A 23,127-nucleotide genomic window follows, 5' to 3' on the forward strand; every position below is an offset into this window, starting at 1 on the left:
GTGTGATCCCCAGCACCACCCAAACCTACAGCAACAACAGTCAGTGCTGAATGGCATTTAAACCAGGAATCAATAAATGGGGTGGAATCATACGAAAAAGCTTCTTCTCAGCCAAAGAAACAATCAGTGAGGTGAAGAGAGAGCCTACAGAATGTGAGCAAATCTTTACCACACGCACATCAGCTAGAGCACTGATCTCTAGGGTATATAAAGCACTCAAAAACCTTAAACCCCCCCAAAAATAATAGTAATCCAATCAATAAATGGGCCAAGGAACTGAACAGACACTTCTCAGTGATTGTATATCAATCAATCAACAAACATACTTAAAAAGAAGTTCATCATCTCTAGCAATTAGAGAAATGCAAATAAAAACTACTCTAAGATTTCATCTCACTCCAGTCAGAAGGCAGCTAACAAGAATACAAACAACAATAAGTGTTGGCGAGGATGTGGGGAAAAGGCACACTCATACGCTGCTGGTGGGACTGAAGTTGGTGCAGCCAGTCTGGAAAGCACTGTGGAGATTCCTTGGAAAACTGGGGATAGAACCACCCTTTGACCCAGCTGTCCCACTCCTCAGTCTATACCCAAAGGACTTTAAAACAGCATCCTACAGGGACACAGCCACATCAGTGTTTATAGCAGCACAATTCACAATAGCTGAACTGTGGAGCCAACCCAGATGCCCTTCAGCAGATGAATGGATAGGGAAACTGTGGCCTATCTACACAATGGAACATTACTCAGCATTAAAAGAGAATAAAATCATGGCATTTGCAGGTGAATGGATGGAGTTGGAGAAGATAATGCTGAGTGAAGTTAGCCAATCCCAAAAAAACAAAGGCTGAATGTTTTCTTTGACATGAGGATGTTAACTCATAATGGCTTGGGGGGGGGGGCTTTTACATCTGAAAGGGGCTCTGTTTCAAGAAGAGGGAAGCCCAGGTCAGACCCTGGTGTTGGCGGGAGGGAGTGGCTGGGCTGAGCAGGTGGGAGGGTGGTCAGATCCCAGAGACTAAACCAAGGTGGAGAAGGGAGTAAAGCAGTACAGCCCGAGGCCAGGAGCCAGGGGACACCCTCATCACCTGGGAACCTGGTAGAAATGCAGGCGGTGGAGCAAGAAGCTACCATCGATCACTGCTGTTCCAAGCAATTGTCGAGGGTCCCGTGCTCTCCTTCAGAATCCTTCAGTAATCCCAGTGGCTGGGGAGGCTGAGGCAGGAGGATCTCGAGTTCAAAGCCAGCCTCAGCCACTTAGAAAGGCCCTATGCAACTTAGGGAGATCTTGTCTCTGAGCAAAAACATAAAAAAGGGCTGGGGATGTGGGTAAGCGGTTAAGCAGCGAGGGTTCAGTCCCCAGTACCAAGAAGAAAAAAGCCAATTTCCCGCTGGAGGCTCTAATCCCCTTCGAAGCCCACGTGAGAGCCGCAGAATTCTGAAGGCCCTGAACAGACTTTCAGAATGGACCAGGCCCAAGGTCATGCTTTTCTTTTATGGGTTCCTAATGACCGGTGGGCGTCGGCCGTGGGGCGCCACCACCCTAAAGATGGGAGACTGGGGCTCAGAAGGGGAAGAAACTTCCTCCAAGGTTCCAGAACACCTCCCTTTTTCTGCTCTCGGTTTTCCGGTCCTTAAAACAACGAGGCAGCAAAAAGATCTTGAGCCCACTTCAATGGTCATGGGCTCCGGGGGCAGACGGGGCCCAGGGCCCAGGGGAACGTGGAGATGATGGAAAGTGAGTCGGAGGAAGACACCTGTGGGCTGGGGACAAGGAACCCAGAGCCTCTCACCCTAGGGCAGTGCCCAGCCCCTGAGCCGCACCCCTGCCCCCTGCCTCTGTGTCTCCAGGCAGCTGGCAGCTCTGTTCATGGAGGAACTCTGATAGCAGTGCAAGTCGATTTACATAAAATGTAGCAGAGCGCCTGCCCAGCGTGCGTGAGGCACTGGGTTCGATCCTCAGCACCACATACAAATAAACAAAATAAATGCATTCTGTCCATTCGCAACTACAGAAAACAAAATTTACATAAAAAAATTAAAAGGGCTGGGGGTGTGGCTGAGGGGTAGAGCGCTACACCACGCCAGAGGCCTGGGTTTAATCCCAGCACCAAAAGTACATTCATAAATAAATACATAAATCTGTCCTGAGTGGCCACTTAGTCCTTAAACCCAGCTTCCTCCTCTCAGTCACTGTCAGTCCCCGCTGGAGATACAGGCTGGGCGGCCGCTCTCGTGGGTGAGTGCTCACAGGCCAAGGCCCTGGGAAAGAGGATGCAACCTCTCACTCTCTGTTCAGAGTTCAGAGCAACATCCACCATCCACTGTCCAGCGTCCAGCCTCGGGGTCTCTGGGTTTCAGGAGTCCTAGGCCAGAGGCCTGACTCCAGGGTCCCAAAGAACTCGCCACCCTCCGCCCCCCCCAAAAAAAAAACCAAGCAGAAAAGGAGACTTTCACTGGTATTTGGAAGAAAAAGTGAGAGTCAGCATCTCTCTGGGGGACCGGTTACCCAAAGCTTGGTCCGTGTCCTCTATGTCAATCCAATAATGAGGACCTGGTTTTGAGATAAAGGAAAAAGGCTTATCATTTTGCTAGCAAAGGAGAAAGGGGGGGGGCAGCCAGGGGTGGGGGTGGCTCCTGTCCCAAAGGCTGTGATTCTGCCCATCAGCAGGAACCAGAGTATTTAAAGAGGTGACTCAGAGAAAGTGAGATTAGGGAGGAGAAACCTGGAAGGAGATCAGGGAGGACAAGGTCAGGGAGGAGATTTGGGGAAAAGAAAAAAAAAATGTGTAAGTTTCAAAGAGACAAGGGATGTAGTTACAGACTGACGAAGGACTTTTTGTTCATTTTTGGTTGGGGCACTGGGGATTGAACCCGGGGGTGCTCTACCACTGAGCTGACCCCAGCCCTTTCTATTTTTTTTTTTTTTTTAATTTGAGAAACGGTCTCACTGGCCTTGAACTTGCAATCCTCCTGCCTCGGCCTCCTGAGTCGCTGGGACTGCAGGTGTGCGCACGGAGCAGCTTGACTTTCCGGCTTTATAGAAACGGGAAAGAGGGTGAAGGCTGAGGACCTGAATGGCTGGACACTGTGCACACTGCCAGAGCAGGCGACCTTGGTCGGCCAGTGGTCTGGTTGGGCAGTAGCCCAGGATGGTCAGGTGGGGCCTCATCACCTTGAGAACGTTGCTGCCTGAGGGGAAAATCCTTTTTTCTTTCTTTTTCTTTCTTTTTTTTTTTTCCCTTTGGCCAATACTGGGGATGGACCCTCCCCTATGCTAGGAAGCGCTCTGTCACGGCTACCCTAAGTTGTCCTCGAACTTGCCATCCTCCTGCCTCGGCCTCCCAAGTGGCTGGGGTCCCAGGCCGCGCCACCGTGCCCAGTGGCCAGGGGAGCAGTTGAGACTGACCCCAAGGTGTTCATCCACCAGAACTTCTGTTCCTAGATTCCAAGGTGACCCAGAGCACAGGAGGCCCATGACAGGTTTCCAACCCCTTGGTGACCCCCGGAGGTTTACAGGGTGGGAGGTCTTGAGGGTAGGTACAACGGCACCATCTGCAAGTCGGGGGCGGGTGCTCCCCGTACCCCGTTCCAACACGCGTAGGTGGGATTGGAAGGGTCAGGTAGGAGTTTGGGGTCACCAAGATGTTGGGGGCAGGGTAGAAGAAAAATGTCCCTGGAGGACAAGCTGGGGAGGGGTCACCCCGGTTATGAGGAGTCCCGTTGCCTTGACAACTCCCACCTTGGAGGACCTCGGGCCCATGACAGGTAACTCTGCTGCCAAAGGCTAAGCTGACCAGTGGGACAGTGTTCTCATTGGGCATCACGAGGTACCCAGTGGGAGCAGATGGGACAAGGCCTCACGCAGGTCCGTGTGGGGAGGGGACCGCCTCCCAGCCCAGCACAGGACGCCGATTTCCAGACCTTGGGGCCTTGAGCCTCTTGGGCCACTCTGCCTCCACCTTCACGATCCGGACTTCGCCTGTTATGTCTGTGTCTGGCTCCATTCTTTGTTTTGGACCCCCAAGGGCCTGGACCCCAACTGGACACCCCAACAATAACACAAGGGGTTTGCTTGTCCTGACGCCACGGTGCATCTCGTAAACCTAGTGACTCAGGAGGCCGAGGCAGGAGGATCACAGGCTCCAGGCCGGCCTCAGCAGTTCAGTGAGACCCTGTCTCAAAATAAAAAAATAAGAAGGGCTGGGGATGAGTCCCCAGGACAGGGTGGTGCCTGGCATATGTGAGGTCTTGGGGGGGACTCCCTAGCACCTCAAAAAATATAGGAAGGGCTGGGGATGGAGCTCAAGGGTGGAGCACCCCTGGGTTCAATCCCCAGTACTGAGAGAGAGAGAGAGAGAGAGAGAAAGAGAGAGAGAGAGAGAGAGAGAGATGGCCCGGCGGGGAAATTCAGTTATTTCTCTAAAGCGGATTTCTCAGAAGTCCAGAGAGATGGCTTAGTTTCAGTGTGGAGACGTGCCATGATGTCGCCGGTTACCAGTTACCTTGAATGCTGACCAGAGAGTGACCAGGCGAGCACAGAGTAGAGAGTAAGAAGCTGTATTTAAAGGCTGGAACAGACTTCTCCCGGAGGAAGACGGGCCCCGAGGAGGAATAGTGGGAAGAGGAGTCCCTTCCCTTTGTACCTCGGCAATTGTCTCTCACATTCTCCCCTCATCCCGTCTGTGTGGCTGGGAGATGCCGTGGGACAGCCAAGAGGTGAGAGGCAGATGGCGAGGGGCCAGGGTGGCAGAAGGGGGCATAATCGACAGCTCCCTGCAGGAGGGACAACCTGGGACAGTCACCTTAGCAGGGGCAGGCCATCTGGATGAGGTGGAGGCAGGGCTCTGGAGGCATGAGCCTTTCAACCCCTCTCCAACTTCCTGGACTCACTTAAACGTCCCCCTTGATCCCACCTGACTTGATTTTCATGTCTACACTGCCTGCCTGTCTAATTCTGGCTTCTGACTCTATTTTGATTCCCCGCCTGGTCTGTTGGGGCCCTGGGCCAGAGCTCAGACCAAGACAATGGACTGTAATTTTTTGATGTTGTTGTTCTTTTTTCTTTTCTTTTTTGGTACCAGGGATTGAACCCAGGAGCACTTGACCACTGAGCCCCATCCCCAGCCCTGTTTTGTGTTTTATTTAGAGACAGGGTCTAGCTGAGTCGCTTAGCACCTCGCCTTTGCTGAGGCTGCCCTTGAACTCCGGATCCTCCCGCCTCAGCCTCCCAAGCCTCTGGGGCGACAGGCGTGTCCGCCAGGCTGCAGTTTTTATTTAAGGGCAGTTCAGCCTCCTTTCTGTAAAAGCCACCATGAGAGTGTGCGTACGCGCATCCCTCCGCTCTCCCAGACGTTCTTAGAAATACATCAAACTTTCTGAGGACGTTTGCACAGTTCAGAGCACACAGCCTTCCAGGGACCTCCCAGGCTCCCTCCCAACATCTGATTCTGTCCTTGCTATAAGGGCGCACCATGGGCCCTCGGTGCTGTGGCAAAGTGTCGCCACCTGGTGTGGACTCCTCTGGGAGTCTCCCCGGTGGGCCGTCCCCCCCCCCATGGGCTTTGTTTTCCAGAAAGCTCCACCTCACGAGGCTGTTGGGGAACTGAGCAGCAGTCCAGCCCAGCTCCTCACGGGGGGATTGCCTGGGAGCCCCCATCTGATCTCCCAACCCGGGAGTCACGCGGCCATCTGAGCTGGCCGGATCCGTCCCAGGGTCACCTTTCTTTGTCTTCCCTTGGTAGAATCAGATCTTTGTTCATTAACCAAGTCATCACCAGCCTGTGGTCACCTCCGCTGTACCTGAGGGAGCCACGCAATCCCCTCCTCAGGCTCCTCCCCGTCCCCAGAACCGTGGTGACTTCAGGACCGTGGGAAAGAGAAGGGCACACCTGAGGCTCCTGGAGACATGAAGGCTGGCCGCCCAGTCTGCAGGACCTCGGGGCTCCCAGCTCCCCACTGGCTCCTGTCACCTCCCAGCTCAGGCCCGCATCCGGGCTCCTGGCTCCTGCCGAGAGCCGGAAACAACTTTGTCCAGGAACTCCACGGTTCTCTGCTGGGAAGGGTCGGGTGAGTTTGCTCCCCGGGAACATCTGTCAATGCCAGATGTTTTTGGTGGCCTCAATTGGAGAAAGGGGCACTGCCGGCCTCCGGTACGGAAAGGTCGGGGTGCTGCAGACCACCCTGCATACACAGGACAGCCGCCACCGGGACCAGTGGACCCTAAGGCCCGCGGCATCTGAGCAGTCCCGCGGTGGCCCAGGAACAGCAGCAGAGGCGGCCTGCAGACCTGGGGAGGAGCAAGAGGCCTCTAACCAAGACAGCGGGCCCCAGAGAAGGCTCCAGGGGCCATCCTCCATGACAGGCAAAATCCCTGGTCCCCAGCTGATGCGGCCTTAGGGATGGGGAAGGTCACAGACTCCTTGACCCGTTGTCCTGGATTGTTGTTGGCACAGGGCAGGGGACAGAGCCGCCGGCCCTCACCTTCCGAATCTTCCCTGGCAGGTTCTGGGCTAGACCTGGTGCAGCCTGCACTCCTGCAAAGCCCCAGGGAGGTGACTCTGGAGGTGGGGGTCACAGACACCCATGCCCCTCCTGCAGGGCGGCTCCTCGGGAGTTCTGGGCTGTGGGACCCAAGGCAGTAGAGACCCAGGCACAGGGTTCCCAGAGCCCAAGTTCGATGAGAAGGTACAGAGGGCAGAGGGAGGCCCAGGGAGGGTCCAGGCAGGAGAGCCCGGCAGGCTTCCCGGAGGAGGCAGCACAGATGGGGGCGGGAGGGCGAGAGCACCAGCCCAAGAGTCGGGACTCCTGAGCCCCAAGCCCTCAGGGACCCTGTGACTGCAGGGTGTCCTCTCACTGGTGGCCTCTGGACCCCCCTGTTGGTCAAACGACAGAGTTCACCTGCAGGAGGCTTATTGGTTATTAGAAAAGCATCAGGTGTAGCTCAGCAGCAGGGCCCTGGCCGGGCAGGGTGAGGGGCGGGGTGAGGCCCGTGTCCCCCCCCAGCACAACAATAAATAATAAATAAACAAATGGGCCCGTGGAGAGTGCAGACCTTGGAAACTGGGGAATCGGGTCCCATCCTGAGTTTGCCATCAGCTGGCTCTGTGACCTTAGACCAGCGTCCCAGCCAGCCAGGGCCAGTGGAACACAACACCACAAACACAGAAATGTCTGGCTCCCTCACCGTCTGGGGGCTGGGAAGTCCAAGATGGAAGCACTGGAAGATTCTGTGTTTGGTGAGGCCCCTTTTTTTTTTCTTCTTTTTGGGTGGTGCTGAGGACTGAACCCAGGAATGCTTTACCACTGAGCTCCAGCTCCAGCCCTTTTTATTTTTGAGACGGTGTCTTGCTAAGCTACTGAGGCTGGCCTCAAACTTGTGATCCTCCTGCCTCAGCCTCCCAAATAGCTGGGACTACAGGTGTGCACCATCGTGTCTTGTATGGGGTCTCAACTTTTTTCTGTGCAGTGAGAGTCTGGGGCCAAGGGCCACCAGGGACTTTCCAGTGCTGTGGCCCTTCCTGTTCCCTTGAAGACCCTGTGCAGCTTTGACTCTTCAAATAGTTTCTCTTCACTCTTCACAAGGAGATGACTCACCCATTTCCTCTCCAGGCCAGCTCTCCTGCCTTGGGCAGCCAGCTGCCTGCTGGACGCCTCCACCTGCATGTCCCACGGCAGCTCAGGTCAGCCAGTCCCAGGCTGTGGGTCCAGGTGCCCCCTCTACACCCTCCACCTGTTCTTCCTAGCCTTGGTCAGATTTCCTGTGTCCACTGATGGCCAAGACTCCAGGCTCTCAGTTACTGTGGCTAAAAACTATAAGTCACCCTTTTGGTTTTTTCCCTGCACCCCACACCCGGAGAATCCCAATGGCTCCGCCTTCAAAAGGCCTGCCGCACCCCCCCCCAGCCTCCCCTGCTGGCGTCCTGGCGGCGCTCCCTCCTGACTTGGCCTCTCACGGGTTTCCTAATGTGATCCTCCTGCTCCCCCTTGCCCCTTCTCCCCATAGGAAACAACAATTTTCCTGTAAAAACTGAGGACAGGGGCACAGTGGTGCACATCCGTCGGTTGTCTCAGCAGCTTGGGCAGGAGGATCGCAAGTTCAAGGCCAGCCTTAGCAACTTAGCAGGACCCTGTGTCAAAATAAAAGATAAAAATGGCTGGAATGTGGCTCAGTGAGGAGCAGTCCTGTGTGGAGAAGGAGAAGGAGAAAAAAAAGAAGGGGGGGGGAGGGTAGGAAACCAAAAAAGACTTCACAGTTACCCGAAGGAACTAGAAGGAGGGAAAACTATTTCCAAAAGGAGTTAAAACCTCCCTTAATGAGAGCGCAGGCAGAAAATCCACATATGGGGGCCTGTTTTTTCACCAGTCCCTAGAGAGATTGTGTCCAAACTTGCAAGGACTTGTGAACGGGACGCGCTCAGGTGCAAACTCTCCCAGGCGCTGCCGGCAGCTGACGCCGGCCCAGGCCTGGCTGCTGGCTGGGGGGGGCGGGGGGCGGGATCCCCCGCTAAAAGCACGCCCCCCCTCCCTCGCGCTCCCTGGGTCTGCCCCGGGTCCTGAGAGCTTGGGTGCCTTCAGGGATGGAAGCAAAACCCCAAGTGCCCTGCTCTGCCGCTGCCCGCTGCCCGCTGCCCGCTGCCCGCGGGCCCAACTCACAATTCAGACCCCAAGTTCACATGTAATAAAAAGGCCATCGCCAGCCAGGGACAGAGCGCAGCCAGAGGACAGGGTCAGGCTGGGCCTGAAAGCTACCCCTGTGTGACAGGAGCACCTGGGATCACATCCCAGCTCCCCCCGGGACTAGCTGGGCCACTGAAGGAGGCCTCCCTGGCTGGGTCTCGTCCTCTGTGGACCGGGGACCACGAGGACGGAATATTGCCCATCTCGCAGCACCCTGAGGAGCATGGGGCAAAGTTATATTAGACGTTGATAGAGCTTTTTTATTTTTTAATATTTATTTTTTAGTTGTGGTTGCACACAATACCTTTATTTCATTTATTATTTTTATGTGCTGCTGAGGATCGAACCCAGGGCCTCGCGCGTGCTAGGTGAGCGCTCTACCGCTGAGCCACCACCCCAGCCCGCTAGACCTTTACTTTATGCATTTATTTATATTCAGTGCTGAGTTGAACCCAGGGCCTCACACACGCCAGGCAAGCACTCCACCACGGAGCCGCAGCCCCAGCCTGCATGTTGTTGTTGTTATTATCTAGACTTTAGCACATACCAACTGTGTGACCTAAAGCTGATTCATCCCCCTCTCTGATCTTCCCTCTGCTGGAGGTATAGTCAACTGTCCCTAGAAAAATGGTAGCTTGAATTAGGAAGCCTTCTCAGAACAGCAGGCCTTTGTTGGCAGCTCTCCTTCTGACCCCCACTTCAGCCTGTGGTGAGCCTTGAGATTCCCAGTGGGCAGGACCTGAAGTGCATTCCAAGGGCCCAGGCCCAGTGCTGCGGTAATAGGAGGGTCGGCAAATGCTTCCGTCCTGCTCCCAAGGGTCATCACCAGGACAGTAGAAGCACAGATGGCAACTGGACACGGCTAGGTTTCAAGGCACTAAGCCAGGCCTGGAGCCGTGGCCCAAGCCCGTATCCCAGGGGGCTGAGGCAGGAGGGTTTCAAGTCTGAGCTGCTCAGCCTGGGCAACTAGCCAGGCCCTGCCTCAAAACAGAAAGGGGTGGGATGAGGCTGGGTTGCACATCACCCTGGATTTAATCCTCAATACCAGAGAGAGAAAGAGAGAGAGAGAGAGAGAGAGAGAATGAAAATGAATGAACCTCAGAGAGCAGACCTGCCTGCCCCAGAGCTCCATGAGCAGCAGTTTCCCGGTGGTACCTAACTCTGAGTCACTCCATTTTTTAGTTTTAGGTGGACACAATATTTCTTATTTTTATGTGGTGCTGAGGATCGAATCCAGCCCCTTTAATTCTATTTTTGAGGGGTCTTGCTAAGTTATTTAGGGCCACACTAAATTACTGAGGCTGCCCTCAAACTTGTGATCCTCCTGCCTCAGCCTCCCAAATCGCTGGGAATACAGGGCTGCACCACCACACCTCCATTTGGAGTGTAAGTGTTGAGACGGATGACTCTATACCTTGTTTATACAAGTAAACAATGACCATCTGCCAAGCCCAACCTCGAGGCATAATCTGATAAATTAATTGTGCTAATAAAAATGACCACCTGTGAATTAATGAATTAATGAATTACTGAATTAATCAGAGGCACATGGATGTGGTCCCCATATCAGAAAAACCAGACCCAGGAGCTTATGGAACGCACCAGACCATCCAGTGAAGGGACCCCCGAAACCTATAAAAAGAGGAGCTGGACATCGCAATCCCTGACCCTGTCACCTGGCCACTCCTCCTCACAGTGCGGTTTCCCGCCCTGACAACCACGCTCTCGCCCACACCAAGCTGAAGTCTCAGGCTCTTGTCTCAGTCTCCATCCCTCCCCAAACAGGCCTTGAATAAATTCTGCTCAGACAGCTCCATAGTTCTGTGCCCAGAACAAGTTCTTCCTCTTATCTGACCACCTACAGTGCCTCTTTGCATTCTATCTGCTCTTAGCTTTTGCTCCCAGTTCAGCCTCCTGCCCTGTGGCCCACGTTAACCCTTTCTTAGCTTTTCTGTAATTTACACGCACACGCATACACACACACACACACACGCATATAATTTGTAAGGTGTAACGTAGGACTCACGTGTAACAGGTATTAGGAGTTAAGATTGGAATAAAAGACCCTGTGAGGCCCGGCTTATTACTGTCAGGGGACCCTCCAGTAGTTGAGGGCTGCAGCTGCTGAACGTGGTGTCCTGGTGAATTCATTGCCGTGTGACCAATTCTGACAGTGTGCAGAGTGGTCTGTGCTAATGGCACAGCTTGTCATGACAGGGACAAACTGGGGTGTACTGTACTCAGGAGGCAGCTGCTGTAGGAGGGTAGAACATGCCACCCCGAAACACATGTCATTGGCATGAAGGTTATTTTAAGCTGAGTTTTTTGAGGGCGCTGGGCCCTTAATCTAGAATGTTCCTCACTCTATCACTGAGCAAAGCCCCGCCAGGATTTATTTTATTTTATTTTTTTGAGATGGAGGCTTGCCAAGTTGACCAGGCCAGCCTTTAACTCAAGGCCCTTCTGCTCAGCCTTGGGGCAGCTGGGCCACAAGTACACGTGCCCCGTGGCCCATGTAAACTGATTATTTTGGAAAAACTGCAGACATAGGAGAAGTTTTGAAAACAGAGTAGAAGTGACCGTGTTGGAAGGGAAATTCACATCTGCCAAGGAATTCTGGGACTAGGCGTGGAGTTCCATGTAGAGCGTTGGCCCAATCCCTTCATCCCAGGGAATCTCCACTTTTTTTTTTTTTTTTTTTTTTTTGCAGGGAGGGAATTGAACCCAGGGGTGCCTTTTTTTTTTTTTTTTTTTTTTTTTTAAGAGAGAGAGAGAGGGGCTAGGGATGTGGCTCAAGCGGTAGCACGCTCGCCTGGCATGCGTGCGGCCCAGGTTCGATCCTCAGCACCACATACAAACTAAGATGTTGTGCCTGCCGAAAACTTAAAAAAAAAAAATATTAAAAAAATTAAAAGAGAGAGAGAGAGAGAGAGAGAGAGAGAGAGAGAGAGAGAATTTTATTATTTATTTTTTAGTTTTCGGCGGACACAACATCTTTATTGGTATGTGGTTCTGAGGATCGAACCCAGGCCACACGCATGCCAGGCGAGCGCACTACCTTATGAGCCACATCCCCAGCCCGGGAATCTCCACTTTTAAGGGCAACAAGCCAAGGGGTCTCTAAATCACCAGGGCTTGTCAGTGGGGAAAGGACCCACTGAATTCCGCACGACAAGCCCGGCCTTTGCTGCTGTTTCCTGGTCTCCCTATCGGCCGCCATATACCTTGCTTTCTTTTCTTTTTCTTTATTTTACTTTGAGACAACGTCTCCAGGAATTTCAGAGGCTGGTCTTGAACTTGAAATCCTCCTGCCTCAGCCTCCCCAGTAGCTGGGACTGCAGGTGTGCACCTCTATGCCAGTGGAGGATGGTGAAGCCAGAATTCAAAGCCACCTCTAAGGATTCATCCATCTCTCTGGGCATCCCCCACATTTGTGTGAGGCAGAGAGACGTGGGGCAGCCAGCCTTTTTGTTCGGGTGGAGGGGGGCAGCTTCCTCTTCTTCACTCAGTTCAGTGAGAAACTGCTCAGCAATGAAAAGGAGTAAAGCCTGGAGCGGGGGCACAGGCCTGTAACCCCAGCAGCTTGGGAGGCCGAGACAGGAGGACCGGAGGACCGCGAGTTCAAAGCCAGCCTCAGCAAAAAGCAGGGGCCTAAGCCACTCAGTGAGACTCTGTCTCAAAATAAAATACAAAATAGGGGCTGGGGATGGGGCTCAGTGGTCGAGAGGGCCCTGAGTTCAATGCCTGGTATCCCCCACCCCCCAAAAAAAGAAATGAACTGCAAACACACAGAACTTCACCTTTGATACCTAAAAACTTCTCCCAAAGGAAAAGAAGCCAGATGCAGAAGAACATGCCGTGCAGGATCTTAGAGGTGTGTGTAGGTGCGTGTTTCAGACCAGGCAACACTGGAGGCCACCTGGTTTGGAGGAGGGTGGAGATGAGTGACAGGGGATTGATTGAAGGGACCATCTTTTTTTTTTTTTTTAAATTCTTAATATTTTGGCTTTGTGGTTTATGGACCTTTGTTTTACTTAGTCAAATCTGGTGCTGAAGATCAAACCCAGTGCCTCACCTGCTAGACAAGCGCTCCGCCACTGAGCTACAGCCTCTCATGAAGGGACCATCTCCAGGTCTGAATATGGGTTGAGTTGACTTGTCTGTGAGGTCACATTCCTTTTCTTTTCTTTTCTTTTTCTTTTTTTTTTTTTGGTACTGGGAATTGAACTCAGGGGCCCTCGACCACTGAGCCCCACCCCCAGCCCTATTTTGTATTTTATTAGAGACAGGGTCTCACTGAGTCCCTTAGCACCTTGCTTTTGCTGAGGCTGGCTTGCGATCCTCCTGTCTCAGCCTCCTGAGCCGCTGGGATTATAGGCACGGGTCACCGCGCCTGGCACACGTTTCTTAAAAGTCATGGGACCCCACGCTTGAAACGCGTGCATTTTATTATGCGTAAATCAGGCCTCAATAAAGTTTAAAAGAACGAAGCCCTGTGACAGCTGCATGGTCCAAGGCAGAGGCACTGTATCCACGTTTTACACAGCAGAGGGCCATCAGAAGTGCAGGGAACTGGACATCGGCTTCTGAGGGCCAGCTTGGCCGTTCCCCACGGGTTCGCAGAGCTATTCCTGGACCTGATGTTGGCTGACTGAACGGGCCCTCTGTGCCGGGCAGGCGGCAGGTGAGGCTTTACAGATAGCATCTCCCTTGTAACTTGAGATAGCATCTCATTTAACACTTACAAGATGCCTTTGAGGTCGGGAATTTATGATCCTCATTTGACAGAAGAGGGAAGGGAGGCGTCACAGAGGTGCCCTTCTTTGTTAGAGGCTTGCCTCTGCCTGAGCGCTGGCCGTCCACCCTTGGAGTTGCTCCTCTCCAAACCTGGACTTGATCAGTCTTTCCTTAGTCTGGTTTTCAGGGTCTCAGCCAATGAGTCTGAGCTGGGCATGAGGGTGCCTTCCCCCATCCCTGCGGGAACCTAACCACGGGTCCCCGGAGCCCTCTCTGCGACCCCCTTTCTAGGGTGAGCCCTCTCCCCTGTACATGGGGCCCTCACCTGGGGGCGGGAGGGTTTCAAGAGAATCCACTTCCTGGAATCACCTCGAGGCGCGCGTGCATCAGCTGTGCCCAGGGAGGAGATCTTCCCATACCTCCCCTTTGTGTGCTCCGTACAGACCGTTGAGTGCAGTGTTACGTGGGTGTGTGGCGTGAGGGATTTCAACCACAACGGCCGATGCTAGCAACTCGGGGAGTGTCCTTTAAGGCAGGGCACCCAGCTCCCTGTTCTTTGGTGTGCAATTCACATCAAGAGCCTTAAAGAGCCGGGCTCGGGGGCACAAGCCTGCAATTCCAGAGACTTGGGGAGGCTGAGGCAGGAGGATCACAAATTCAAGGCCAGCCTCAGCAACTTAGTGAGAACCTAAACGACTTAGGGAGACTCTGTCTCAAAATAAAAAATAACCAGCTGGTGCGGGGGCACACACCTGTATCCCAGTGACTCGGGAGGGAGCAGGAGGATCTCAAGCTCAAAGCTGACCTCAGCAATTTGGCAAGGCCCTGGGCAACGGTTTCAAGATAATAAGTAAAAAGGGCTGGGGATGTGGCTCAGTGAGTAGGCACCCCTGGGTTGAATTCCTGGGACAAAAAAAAAAAAAAAAAATTAAAGAAATAAAAAGGCTTAAAAAAAACCAGGCACAATGGTACACACCCTTGGTCTCAGCTACTCAGGGGCTTGAGGCAGGAAGATGGAAGCTATGAGGCCGGCCTGGACACTTTAGCAAGACCCTGTCTCAAAATAAATAGGAAGGGCTGGGACTGCAGCCCAGCGCCCCTGGGTTCAACTCCCAGGACTGCAGAGCAGCCACAGAGTCAAGTCCCGGATCCCAGAAATCCAACTTTTGAGAATAAGCCTGAATACAGAGCAGGGCCAGGAGCTGTTTCCGGCACATTCCTGGATGTGCCCAGGCAAGGTGTGGTGGCCACGGCGGCCAGGCTGGCCAGGTTGGGGCCTGAGGTTGAGGGGAGCTCCCAGGTCCACAGACCTCGGTAGGCACCTGGCACCTGGCACCCTGGAGGAACCCGGAGACACCATCGTTTGCATGCGGGTGTTTTGCCTGAAGGCTCCTCTTGGGCCCCTGAGGATCTGAGGGCAGAGGACTGTAGGGAGCAAATCACACCCAGAATCACACTCAGAGCTCTGCCTTGGCTTTTAAATTTTTCTTTTAATTTTTGCAGTATTGGGGTTTGAACCCAGGGTCACGCTAGTAGGAAGGAGCTCCACCGCTAGCTACATCCCCGGTCCACTTTACACTGTATTGTACTTTGAAACGGTCTCCCTAAGTTGCTGAGGCTGGCCTCCAACTTCCAACCCTCCTGCCTCAGCCACTGGGGTTGCAGGTGTGGGCCACCAGGACCGGGCACTTCGCAGCCTCTTACTGACTGAGCTAGAACCTTCCATGTCTATTATTTTTAGCTGCCCCTTTTTTTTGTTTTCAACAAGCGACGTCGACAAGTGACCTCTGGGACTCCCCACAGTTGGTAGGGGCGGCGGAGGGTGGAGAGGAGAGTCAGCCAGCAGAGGCACCTGGGCGGCTTCTGACCAGAGCTTACCCAGGTGCGTTCTGCGGCCCCTCGGGGGCTTCTGCATCCACTGGGCTTCCAGAGAAAGAACTGTGTCTTGGCATCAAAGAGCCCAAGGAGCCCAGTGGGCGGAGGCGACTATGTAAATTCCCATTTAGAAGCTGCATTTCCCACCCCCAGGGCCTTCTCCCGACCGGTGCCCTTGATCTTCGTCCGCTCATCCTAGTCCAAGCTGCGGGCTAGTAATCGCTTCTCACCAGGGGGCTGCCAGCTCCCCAGGCCCGGGCCAGGGGTGTCATTTGTAGCATTAATGAGCCCCCTTCAGAGGACCCTCAGGCTCAGCCAGAGGTCTAATCTGGGGGAGAAGGCGTCTGGAGGGGCCTGGCTGGCGCTGGCTCTGCGGGCGCCCTCCCTGCGTGCGTGCTGGGGCAGGGACTCGGAGGCCTTAGAAAGAAGGCCCGTGGAAAGCTGTCCCCTTCCAAGAGGGCAAGTTTCCCAACGGTCTTAGCAGTTGAAGGCATTTTCTTGGAACAACCTGCGGGGAACAGGAACACCCGGAGCACAGAGGTGGCCGCTGGGCAGAGGAGGGTCGACACCCAAACGGGGAACTTGACCTCGGCACGGACCAGGGGCTTGAAGGTGCAACACAAAGGGTGACACTGTCGGATGAAACCCGAGGAGAGGGTCTCTGGGATCTGGGGCTTTAGACACCAACTCAAAAGCAGGATCCATAAGAGAGAAGAAGTTTGACAGCTTGGACTTTGTCGAAATGTAAAGGCTTTGGGGACACAAACGCCACACTGGGAGAGAAGGCTGCAAACCGACACCTGGGGCGCCGCGGTGCAGGCCTGCGATCCCGGCTACTGGGGAGGCTGAGGCAGGAGGATCACAATTCTAGGTCATCCCGGGTGACTTAGAAATAAGAAGGGTCGGGGGCTGGGGACGTGGCTCAGCAGTGGAGCCCCTCCTTGCAGGTGCGAGGCTCTGGATGTCGACCTCAGCCCTGGAAAAAAATAATGAAGGGTTAAAGCAGCTGTGGTATGTCCACATCACGGAACGCCCATCGGTGAAATAAAGGAACAAACTGCTGATGCACACAGCCATCTGCAGGTTGCACTGAGAAAGCCAGTCCTGGGGGGTCACCTGCTGAAAGATTCCATTTACATCCGATTCTTTTTTATTTTTGTCTTTTTTTGAGGCGGAGTCGTGTTGCTCGGGCTGGCTTTGAACTCCTGGCCTCAAAGAGCCTCCTGCCTTGGCCTCCTGAGTTGCCTGGATGGTAGGCGTGCACCTCTGTGCCCTGCCCAGCCTTGTTTATAGAAGATTCTTTTTTTTTTTTTTTTTTTTTAAAGAGAGAGTGAGAGAGGGAGAGAGAGAGAGAATTTTAATATTTATTTTTTAGCTTTCGGCAGACACAACATCTTTGTTTTGTATGTGGTGCTGAGGATCGAACCCGGGCCGCACGCATGCCAGGCGAGCGTGCTACCGCTTGAGCCACATCCCCAGCCCTATAGAAGATTCTTGAGATGATAAAATCGTAGAGATGAAGGACACAGGGATGGTTGCCAGGGCTTAGGGACGATGGGTGGAGCCTCGGGTGTGCTCCTGGAGGGTGGCACCGAGGGTGACTACAATGACCAGTCACTACTGTGGTGCTTGCACGGATCAACCTGTGTTTTTTTTTTTTTTTTTTTTTTTTTTTTTGTGTGTGTGTGTGTGTGTGTGTTTGTTTTGGTTTTTGCTTTGACAGCGCTGGGGATGAAATCCAGGGCCTTGCACAACCTAAGCCTGTACCACTGAGCTACATCCCTGTCCTTGTATGCGATATAAAATGGCGCAGAACTGGGACCTGGGGGTGTAGTTCAGTGGTAGAGCCTGTGCCGGGCTAGTTTCAATCCCCATCACCACAAAATAAATGAATAGGTAAATAAAGCTGTAATTTCCATCATTTGCACTTACAGAGGAAGGAGGAGAGGCACAGAGAGGCAATTGAACGTGCCTGAGATCACACAGCAAAAAGCAGTCTGAGTCTGGGCTCTCCGCATCCTGAGCACACCGTCTAGCTCTAGGCCTTGCGGGTCTCAATGGTCTTGGGGTCACCTGTGCTCACGCTGGCGGTGCGAGTCCTCTGGAAACCCCTCCCTGTTGAGCCAGTGGCAGGGCTGTCCCAGCACCCTGTAGAGGACACAGAGCGCTGGGTGGCCATGTGTGGGAGGAGAACGTGCCTGCACCTAGCCCAAGCCCTTCCTGCCCTCCAAGGCAGGGAGGGGAGGGAGCCCAGGTTTCCAGCGGTTTAATGGGGTTTGGTAATGAACACACTGTCCTGAAAAATGTGTGCGTAATGACAGTGATTTAAACTACCCAGAAGATAAATGGCAAGAATGGCTCCTGGCCGGGCGGTGGGACCCAGCCACAGGCTCAGGGGAGTTGCCCCCATGTCCTTCATTCAGTTCAGGCTTGGAGACAGCCCCGTGTCCCTGAAGAGACTTTCTTATTCCTTGGAGGAGGGCATTGGATTCCAGGGAAGAAAGGATACTTCCCGGGCAGCCCGGTGGTCGGGGACTGTCCATGACCACCGGGGTTTCCTGCTACATGCTGCAGGCCAAGGTCAGGTTCACCTCCAGGCTGCTGGCTTCCTACTTCCGGGGCCTGCGTCACGCTGCAGAGGGATGGGTGCTGCAGGTCACGCACTCAAAGCCAACAGGCTCTCCGTGGCTCAGGCCCAGATCCGCTGGGCCATCCCAGTGTCCATTCAAAGATGCTTGCTTTCCTGCCTCCTCCCCCACCTCGCCTCAAGGTCGGGGAAAACATCAGGGCTGGGGAAGCCTTCAGAAGGCGTCAGATCCCTGATCCTCGAGCCCAGGCTGTTGGTTTTGAGACAGGGTCTCCCTAAGTTGCTGAGGCTGGCTTTGAACTTGCCATCCTCCTGCCTCAGCCTCCTGAGTAGCTGGAATTACAGGCGGGCACCGCTCAAATATCTTTCTTTAATTCAAATGAACACTTTTTTTTTTTTTTTTTTCCGGTGTCATTGATCCTTAAACAACGCAGTATAGCAACAATTGATGGACATTGTATTGAGGGCATGAATATCTGGGGATGGTCTAAGGCATCTGGGGGACGTGGGCAGGTTATATGAATGCATTATGCCATTTTATATAAGGCACTTGAGCACCGGTGGGTTTTGGTATCCATGGGGGTCCTGGAACCAAATGCTGAGAGACAGCTGCATTTGGAAATAGTCTTTCAAGAGGTAATTAAGTTAAAATGAGGTCACATGTGTGTGTCCTGATCCAGTCTACCCAGCGCTCTCATAAGGAGAGATTGGGGCACAGAGGTACAGCGTGGGAAGACCAGGGAGGACAGGGGAGGCAGCCATGGACAAACCAAGGAGAGCCAGCCGCGGGAGGAGCCAGCCCTGCCCACTCCCTGGACCTCTAGCCTCCAGAACAGGGAGAAAGGGAATTTCTGTTCTTTCAGCAGCACCATCCGCAGGGGCATCTTCCATTTGTGTGCCTGGGGCTGGGGGTGGAGCCGGGGCTTGGAGCGGGCAGGGTCTGGGCTATTCTTCTGAGATACACCCTCAGCCCAGTGGGCTTCCTAGGTCTGGCACCTGGTGAGGGCTCAATAAAGGGCAACACATCTTGGTTCTGTCTGAGAAACCCAGGGCTGGGCTGCAGCTCAGGGGTGGAGTGCTTGCCTCGCAGGCGTAAGGCACTGGGTTCAATCCTCAGCACCACGTAAAAAATAAATAAAGATATTGTGTCTATCTACAATTAAAAAGAAATTACAACAACAACAAACACTGATGGGGAGTCCCCATGGGACTGATTTTGTTTTTGTTTTAAAGGAGAAGAGTTTTGCCTGGCATGACGTGGCCTGATTACAATGGTTCCCAGTCACGTCACGGGGCCACCTGCTGCATTGAACAGTCTGTACTCCTTGCCTTGACTCGAAGCTTCCAGGCAAATGACACAATTCTGTGCTAGACCCAAAGCCACGTGTGTGTGTATGTGTGTGTGTGTGTGTGTGTGTGTGTGGTTTTTGTTGATGATTTCTTGTTTTTTTGTTTGTTTGTTTTTGGTACCAGAAATTGAACTCAGGGGCGCTTAACCAACGAGCACATCCCCAGCCCTTTTTATTTATTTATTTTTTATCTTGCGTTAGGATCTCACTGAGTTGCTTTGGGCCTTGCTAAATTGCAAAAGGCTGGTCTTGAACTTGTGATCCTCTGGCCCCAGCTTCCTGAGTACCCAGGATTACAGGCCGCTGTCACTGCCCTGATGTTGTCTGTCTGTCTGTTTGGTTCTGGCTTTTAAATTCTCAAGGATCTCGACTTCTCCAGAAAGTCACCTGGCAGCTGGGCTCCTTTCACAGTCAAGGCTGGGTGAAACGGGTCACACCTGGAACTCGTTCGTGCCTCTCTGGTCCCCAGCTCTAGTCTCCCAACTGCCCATCCATCCCTCCCACTGCCAGGGAAAAATGGGATCTCTGCAGAGGTGGCCTGCTTGTACTCGCAGGCCCGATGAGGACAGTGATCAGAGACCCATTCTACAAACTGAGCTTCTATCCTAAGTCAGGAGAGGCCAACAGGAATGCAGAGTTGGAAGTGACAGGTAGTTACAACGAACACACAGATGTTGACGAAATTGATTTTCATCTTGTTTTTCCTGGGTCTGAAAAATTACACCGAACTCCCAAGTTGTGCCTGTTTTCATTTCAGATTTCTTCTGGCCTCTCATGTGTAAGGAGGAACGGTGGGACCAGCGGAGGACCAAATCGTGCATTTGGTTGCTTGCTCCCCGGAGGAGCAGGTGACAAGATCTGCAGAATCCCAGGCTCTCAGGAGAGGAGTGCATTGGCTGCAGGCACGTGTGGGGCAGAGCTCAGCAAATGCTTCCTGAATTCCCTTAAATCATAGTCTCCACTGGGCCAGCTGCAAATGGCGCACCCTGCACCGCTTCACCGAGGAGGAGGCGGTGAGCAGCCCCCACAGGGAGTGGATAGCAAGGCCGTCCTTGAGGAAAGTGGCCTGACCAAGTAGCACTTCTCATACTTGCAGATGCTTGTTAAGAATGCAGTTTGGGGGCTGGGGACGTGGCTCAAGCGGTAGAACGCTCGCCTGGCATGCGTGCGGCCCAGGTTCGATCCTCAGCACCACATACAGACAAAGATGTTGTGTCCGCCAAATACTCAAAAATAAATATTAAAATTCTCTCTCTCTCTCTCTCTCTCCCAATCTCTCACTTTCTCTCACTCTTTCTTTAAAAAAAAAAAAAGAATGCAGTTTGGGAGCTGCGGCTCAGTGGTAGAGTGCGCACTTAGCATGCACGCGAGGGCCCGAGTTCAATCCCCGGCATCACAAAAAAATAGATTTAAAAAATGCAGTTACTGATTCAGACGTCTGGACCCAGCCTGAGAGCCTCTGTTTTTCTTTTTCTAAATTTCTGTAGTATAAGGGATTGAACCCAGGAGTGTTCTACCACTGAATTATATCCCCAGCTCTTTTTAAATTTTATTTATTTATTTTTTGGTGCTGGAGATTGAACCCAGGGTCTTGTGCCAACTGAGCTATATCCCGCTTTTTATTTTATTTTATTTTGAGACAGAGTATTGCTAAGTTGCTGAGATTGGTCTTAAACTTGGGATCCTCCTGCCTCGGCCTCCTGAGTAGTTGACATGAAGGCTCTTGTTTATTTGTTTTGTACCCAGTGTTCTTAATTCAGGCCTCAAACTTCTGGGCTTAAGTGATTGTTCTATCTCAGTTTCCTGAGTAGCTGGGACTGTACTTGTGTGCCACTACGCTGGGCTTCATATAATACAATCATCAATGAGTGGGTACTGGGGATTGAACTCAGGGGCACTCCCCCATTGAGCCACACCCCCAGCTCTATTTTGTATTTATTTTATTTAGAGACAGGGTCTCACTGCGTTGCTTAGCGCCTCACTGTTGCTGAGGCTGGCTTTGAACTCCTGATGATCCTCCTGTCTCAGCCTCCTGAGCCACCCTGATGACAGCCATGGGCCCTTGCATCCTGTTTTGGTTGTGCTTAGTTTGTGAAATGCAGCATGTGCCCTCAGCCACCTTTCAAGTGCTCCATAGCTACACGCGGCTGTGTCCACCAGGAAGGTACACACAGGTCTGAGGTGTGTTACCCTCTCCCAACCCAAAGTGCATACAGATCATAAGGATCAAGTTTCCACTCATCAGTGTCATTCCTACGGCCAAGAACTTCAATTTTATTTTTATTTTTTACAGTACTTGGGTGCTGGGGACTGAATCCAGGCGAGTGCTCTTCCACCGAGCTGCACCCCCAGCCCTCTTCATTTTCTTGGAGACAGGGTCTCACTATATTGACTAGACCGCTCTGGAACTTTCCATCCTCCTGCCTCTGCCTCCGGAGCTCTGGGATCATAGGTGTGCGCCACCACTCCCGGCCCTTTTCATACACACAGGGCAGAAAGTTAATCTTCTGACGACAAGTATGGCTTTCTGTGGCCACTCTTCTTAGACGGACAGAGCGTAGCTGACCCTAACCCGACACATGGCCTTCCTGAAGACAGGCCAAACAGCAGCAGGTTGGCCCTTGGGACCCCACATTTCCACAGCTGCCAGCGGGAAACCCTCACCCCACAGCCTGGAAATCTCAGTCCCCTGCTTTAGCTTCTTTCCAGGTTTTGCACCAGACCGTACTGTCCCTGGAGAAGTTGCTCAATTTTAACGTGAAGTAAGATTCCAAGCACATTTTGGAGGAGGAGATGTCACTCCCAGCTTCCCGGGTAGGTGCGCTGGGCTTGGTACCATTTGTTACATAAGCAGCGGCGGCAGGACACGCCTCACCGATGTCGGTCTGCAGCACACCCTCGGCCCCAGCGGCAGTCACAGGGCTTTCCCTGGGAGGGCACCGTGTGGAATTGAGGCTTGTACTTTTGTCCTCTGACAGGTAGGGCCAGTTCGCGGGTGTTATACCCAAAGTGCTTGACTCCTCCTGCTCCACCTCAAGAAAAACCAGTTTTGGGAGCGCCCCACCTAGGGTCAGATGACGCAACGGGATATCAGCGTCCCATTGCATCAGCGTCCCTGACGCACGCGGGGCTTTTATGCTGGAAAAAAAAAAAAAAAAAGAAAAGAAAAAGCATTATAATGGGGCAGGAGGAAAAAAAAGAAAAAGTCTCTCCCAAGGCACCCTCGGTAGTGTTCCTAATTGGCCACACACGGTGTTTGGAGAATAAACACTCCACCAACCACCTCGGCCTGACAAGCATCAGCGTGCCATTTCCTGAAGGGGCACGGGTGGCACATTTAGGCGAAATTCTTCTCTGGCTGGTTCTGTTTATGTTTTATATCAAAGCAGAAGGTTTACACTCTCAAATGCAAGGTCTATTACGAAGAGGCTTTCAAAGGGTGCTTCTGTTCTGTCTTGACCTTTCTGGAAATCTCTGAAATGTACCACTTGATTGCTCATTTCCAAAGTTCTTCTACATAAGTCATAAGTGCTCTAGGCTCCCTGGACATACGGACTGTTGACTTTGATCAAATACTTTAGATCAGAGCCTCTTAAAGTCTCTGTCTTCCTTTAGACATTTGCTGTCCCCCCCCATGCCCCCGCCATGCCCCCCCCCCAGCCCAATCCTGTTTCTTGTTAGAACGATTAATGAAGGAATTACAAACATCCCAGCGCTCTCTCCATCTGCAGGAAGTCGCTTAAAGAAGGAACTTCCTGGTGCGGTATGCCCAATGAAAAGGGGAGTCAGAGAAAACCTCTGGCAGGAGAGAAAATGATATGGTTGGTTCTATTGTGGGGCAGGGGGAGACAAATAGGAAGAAAAAAAGCTTTTTTTTTTTTTTTTTTCTTTTTCTCCCCC

Source organism: Callospermophilus lateralis, chromosome 7 (genome assembly GCF_048772815.1).
Source record: "Callospermophilus lateralis isolate mCalLat2 chromosome 7, mCalLat2.hap1, whole genome shotgun sequence".
In the NCBI taxonomy this organism is placed as follows: Eukaryota; Metazoa; Chordata; class Mammalia; order Rodentia; family Sciuridae; genus Callospermophilus; species Callospermophilus lateralis.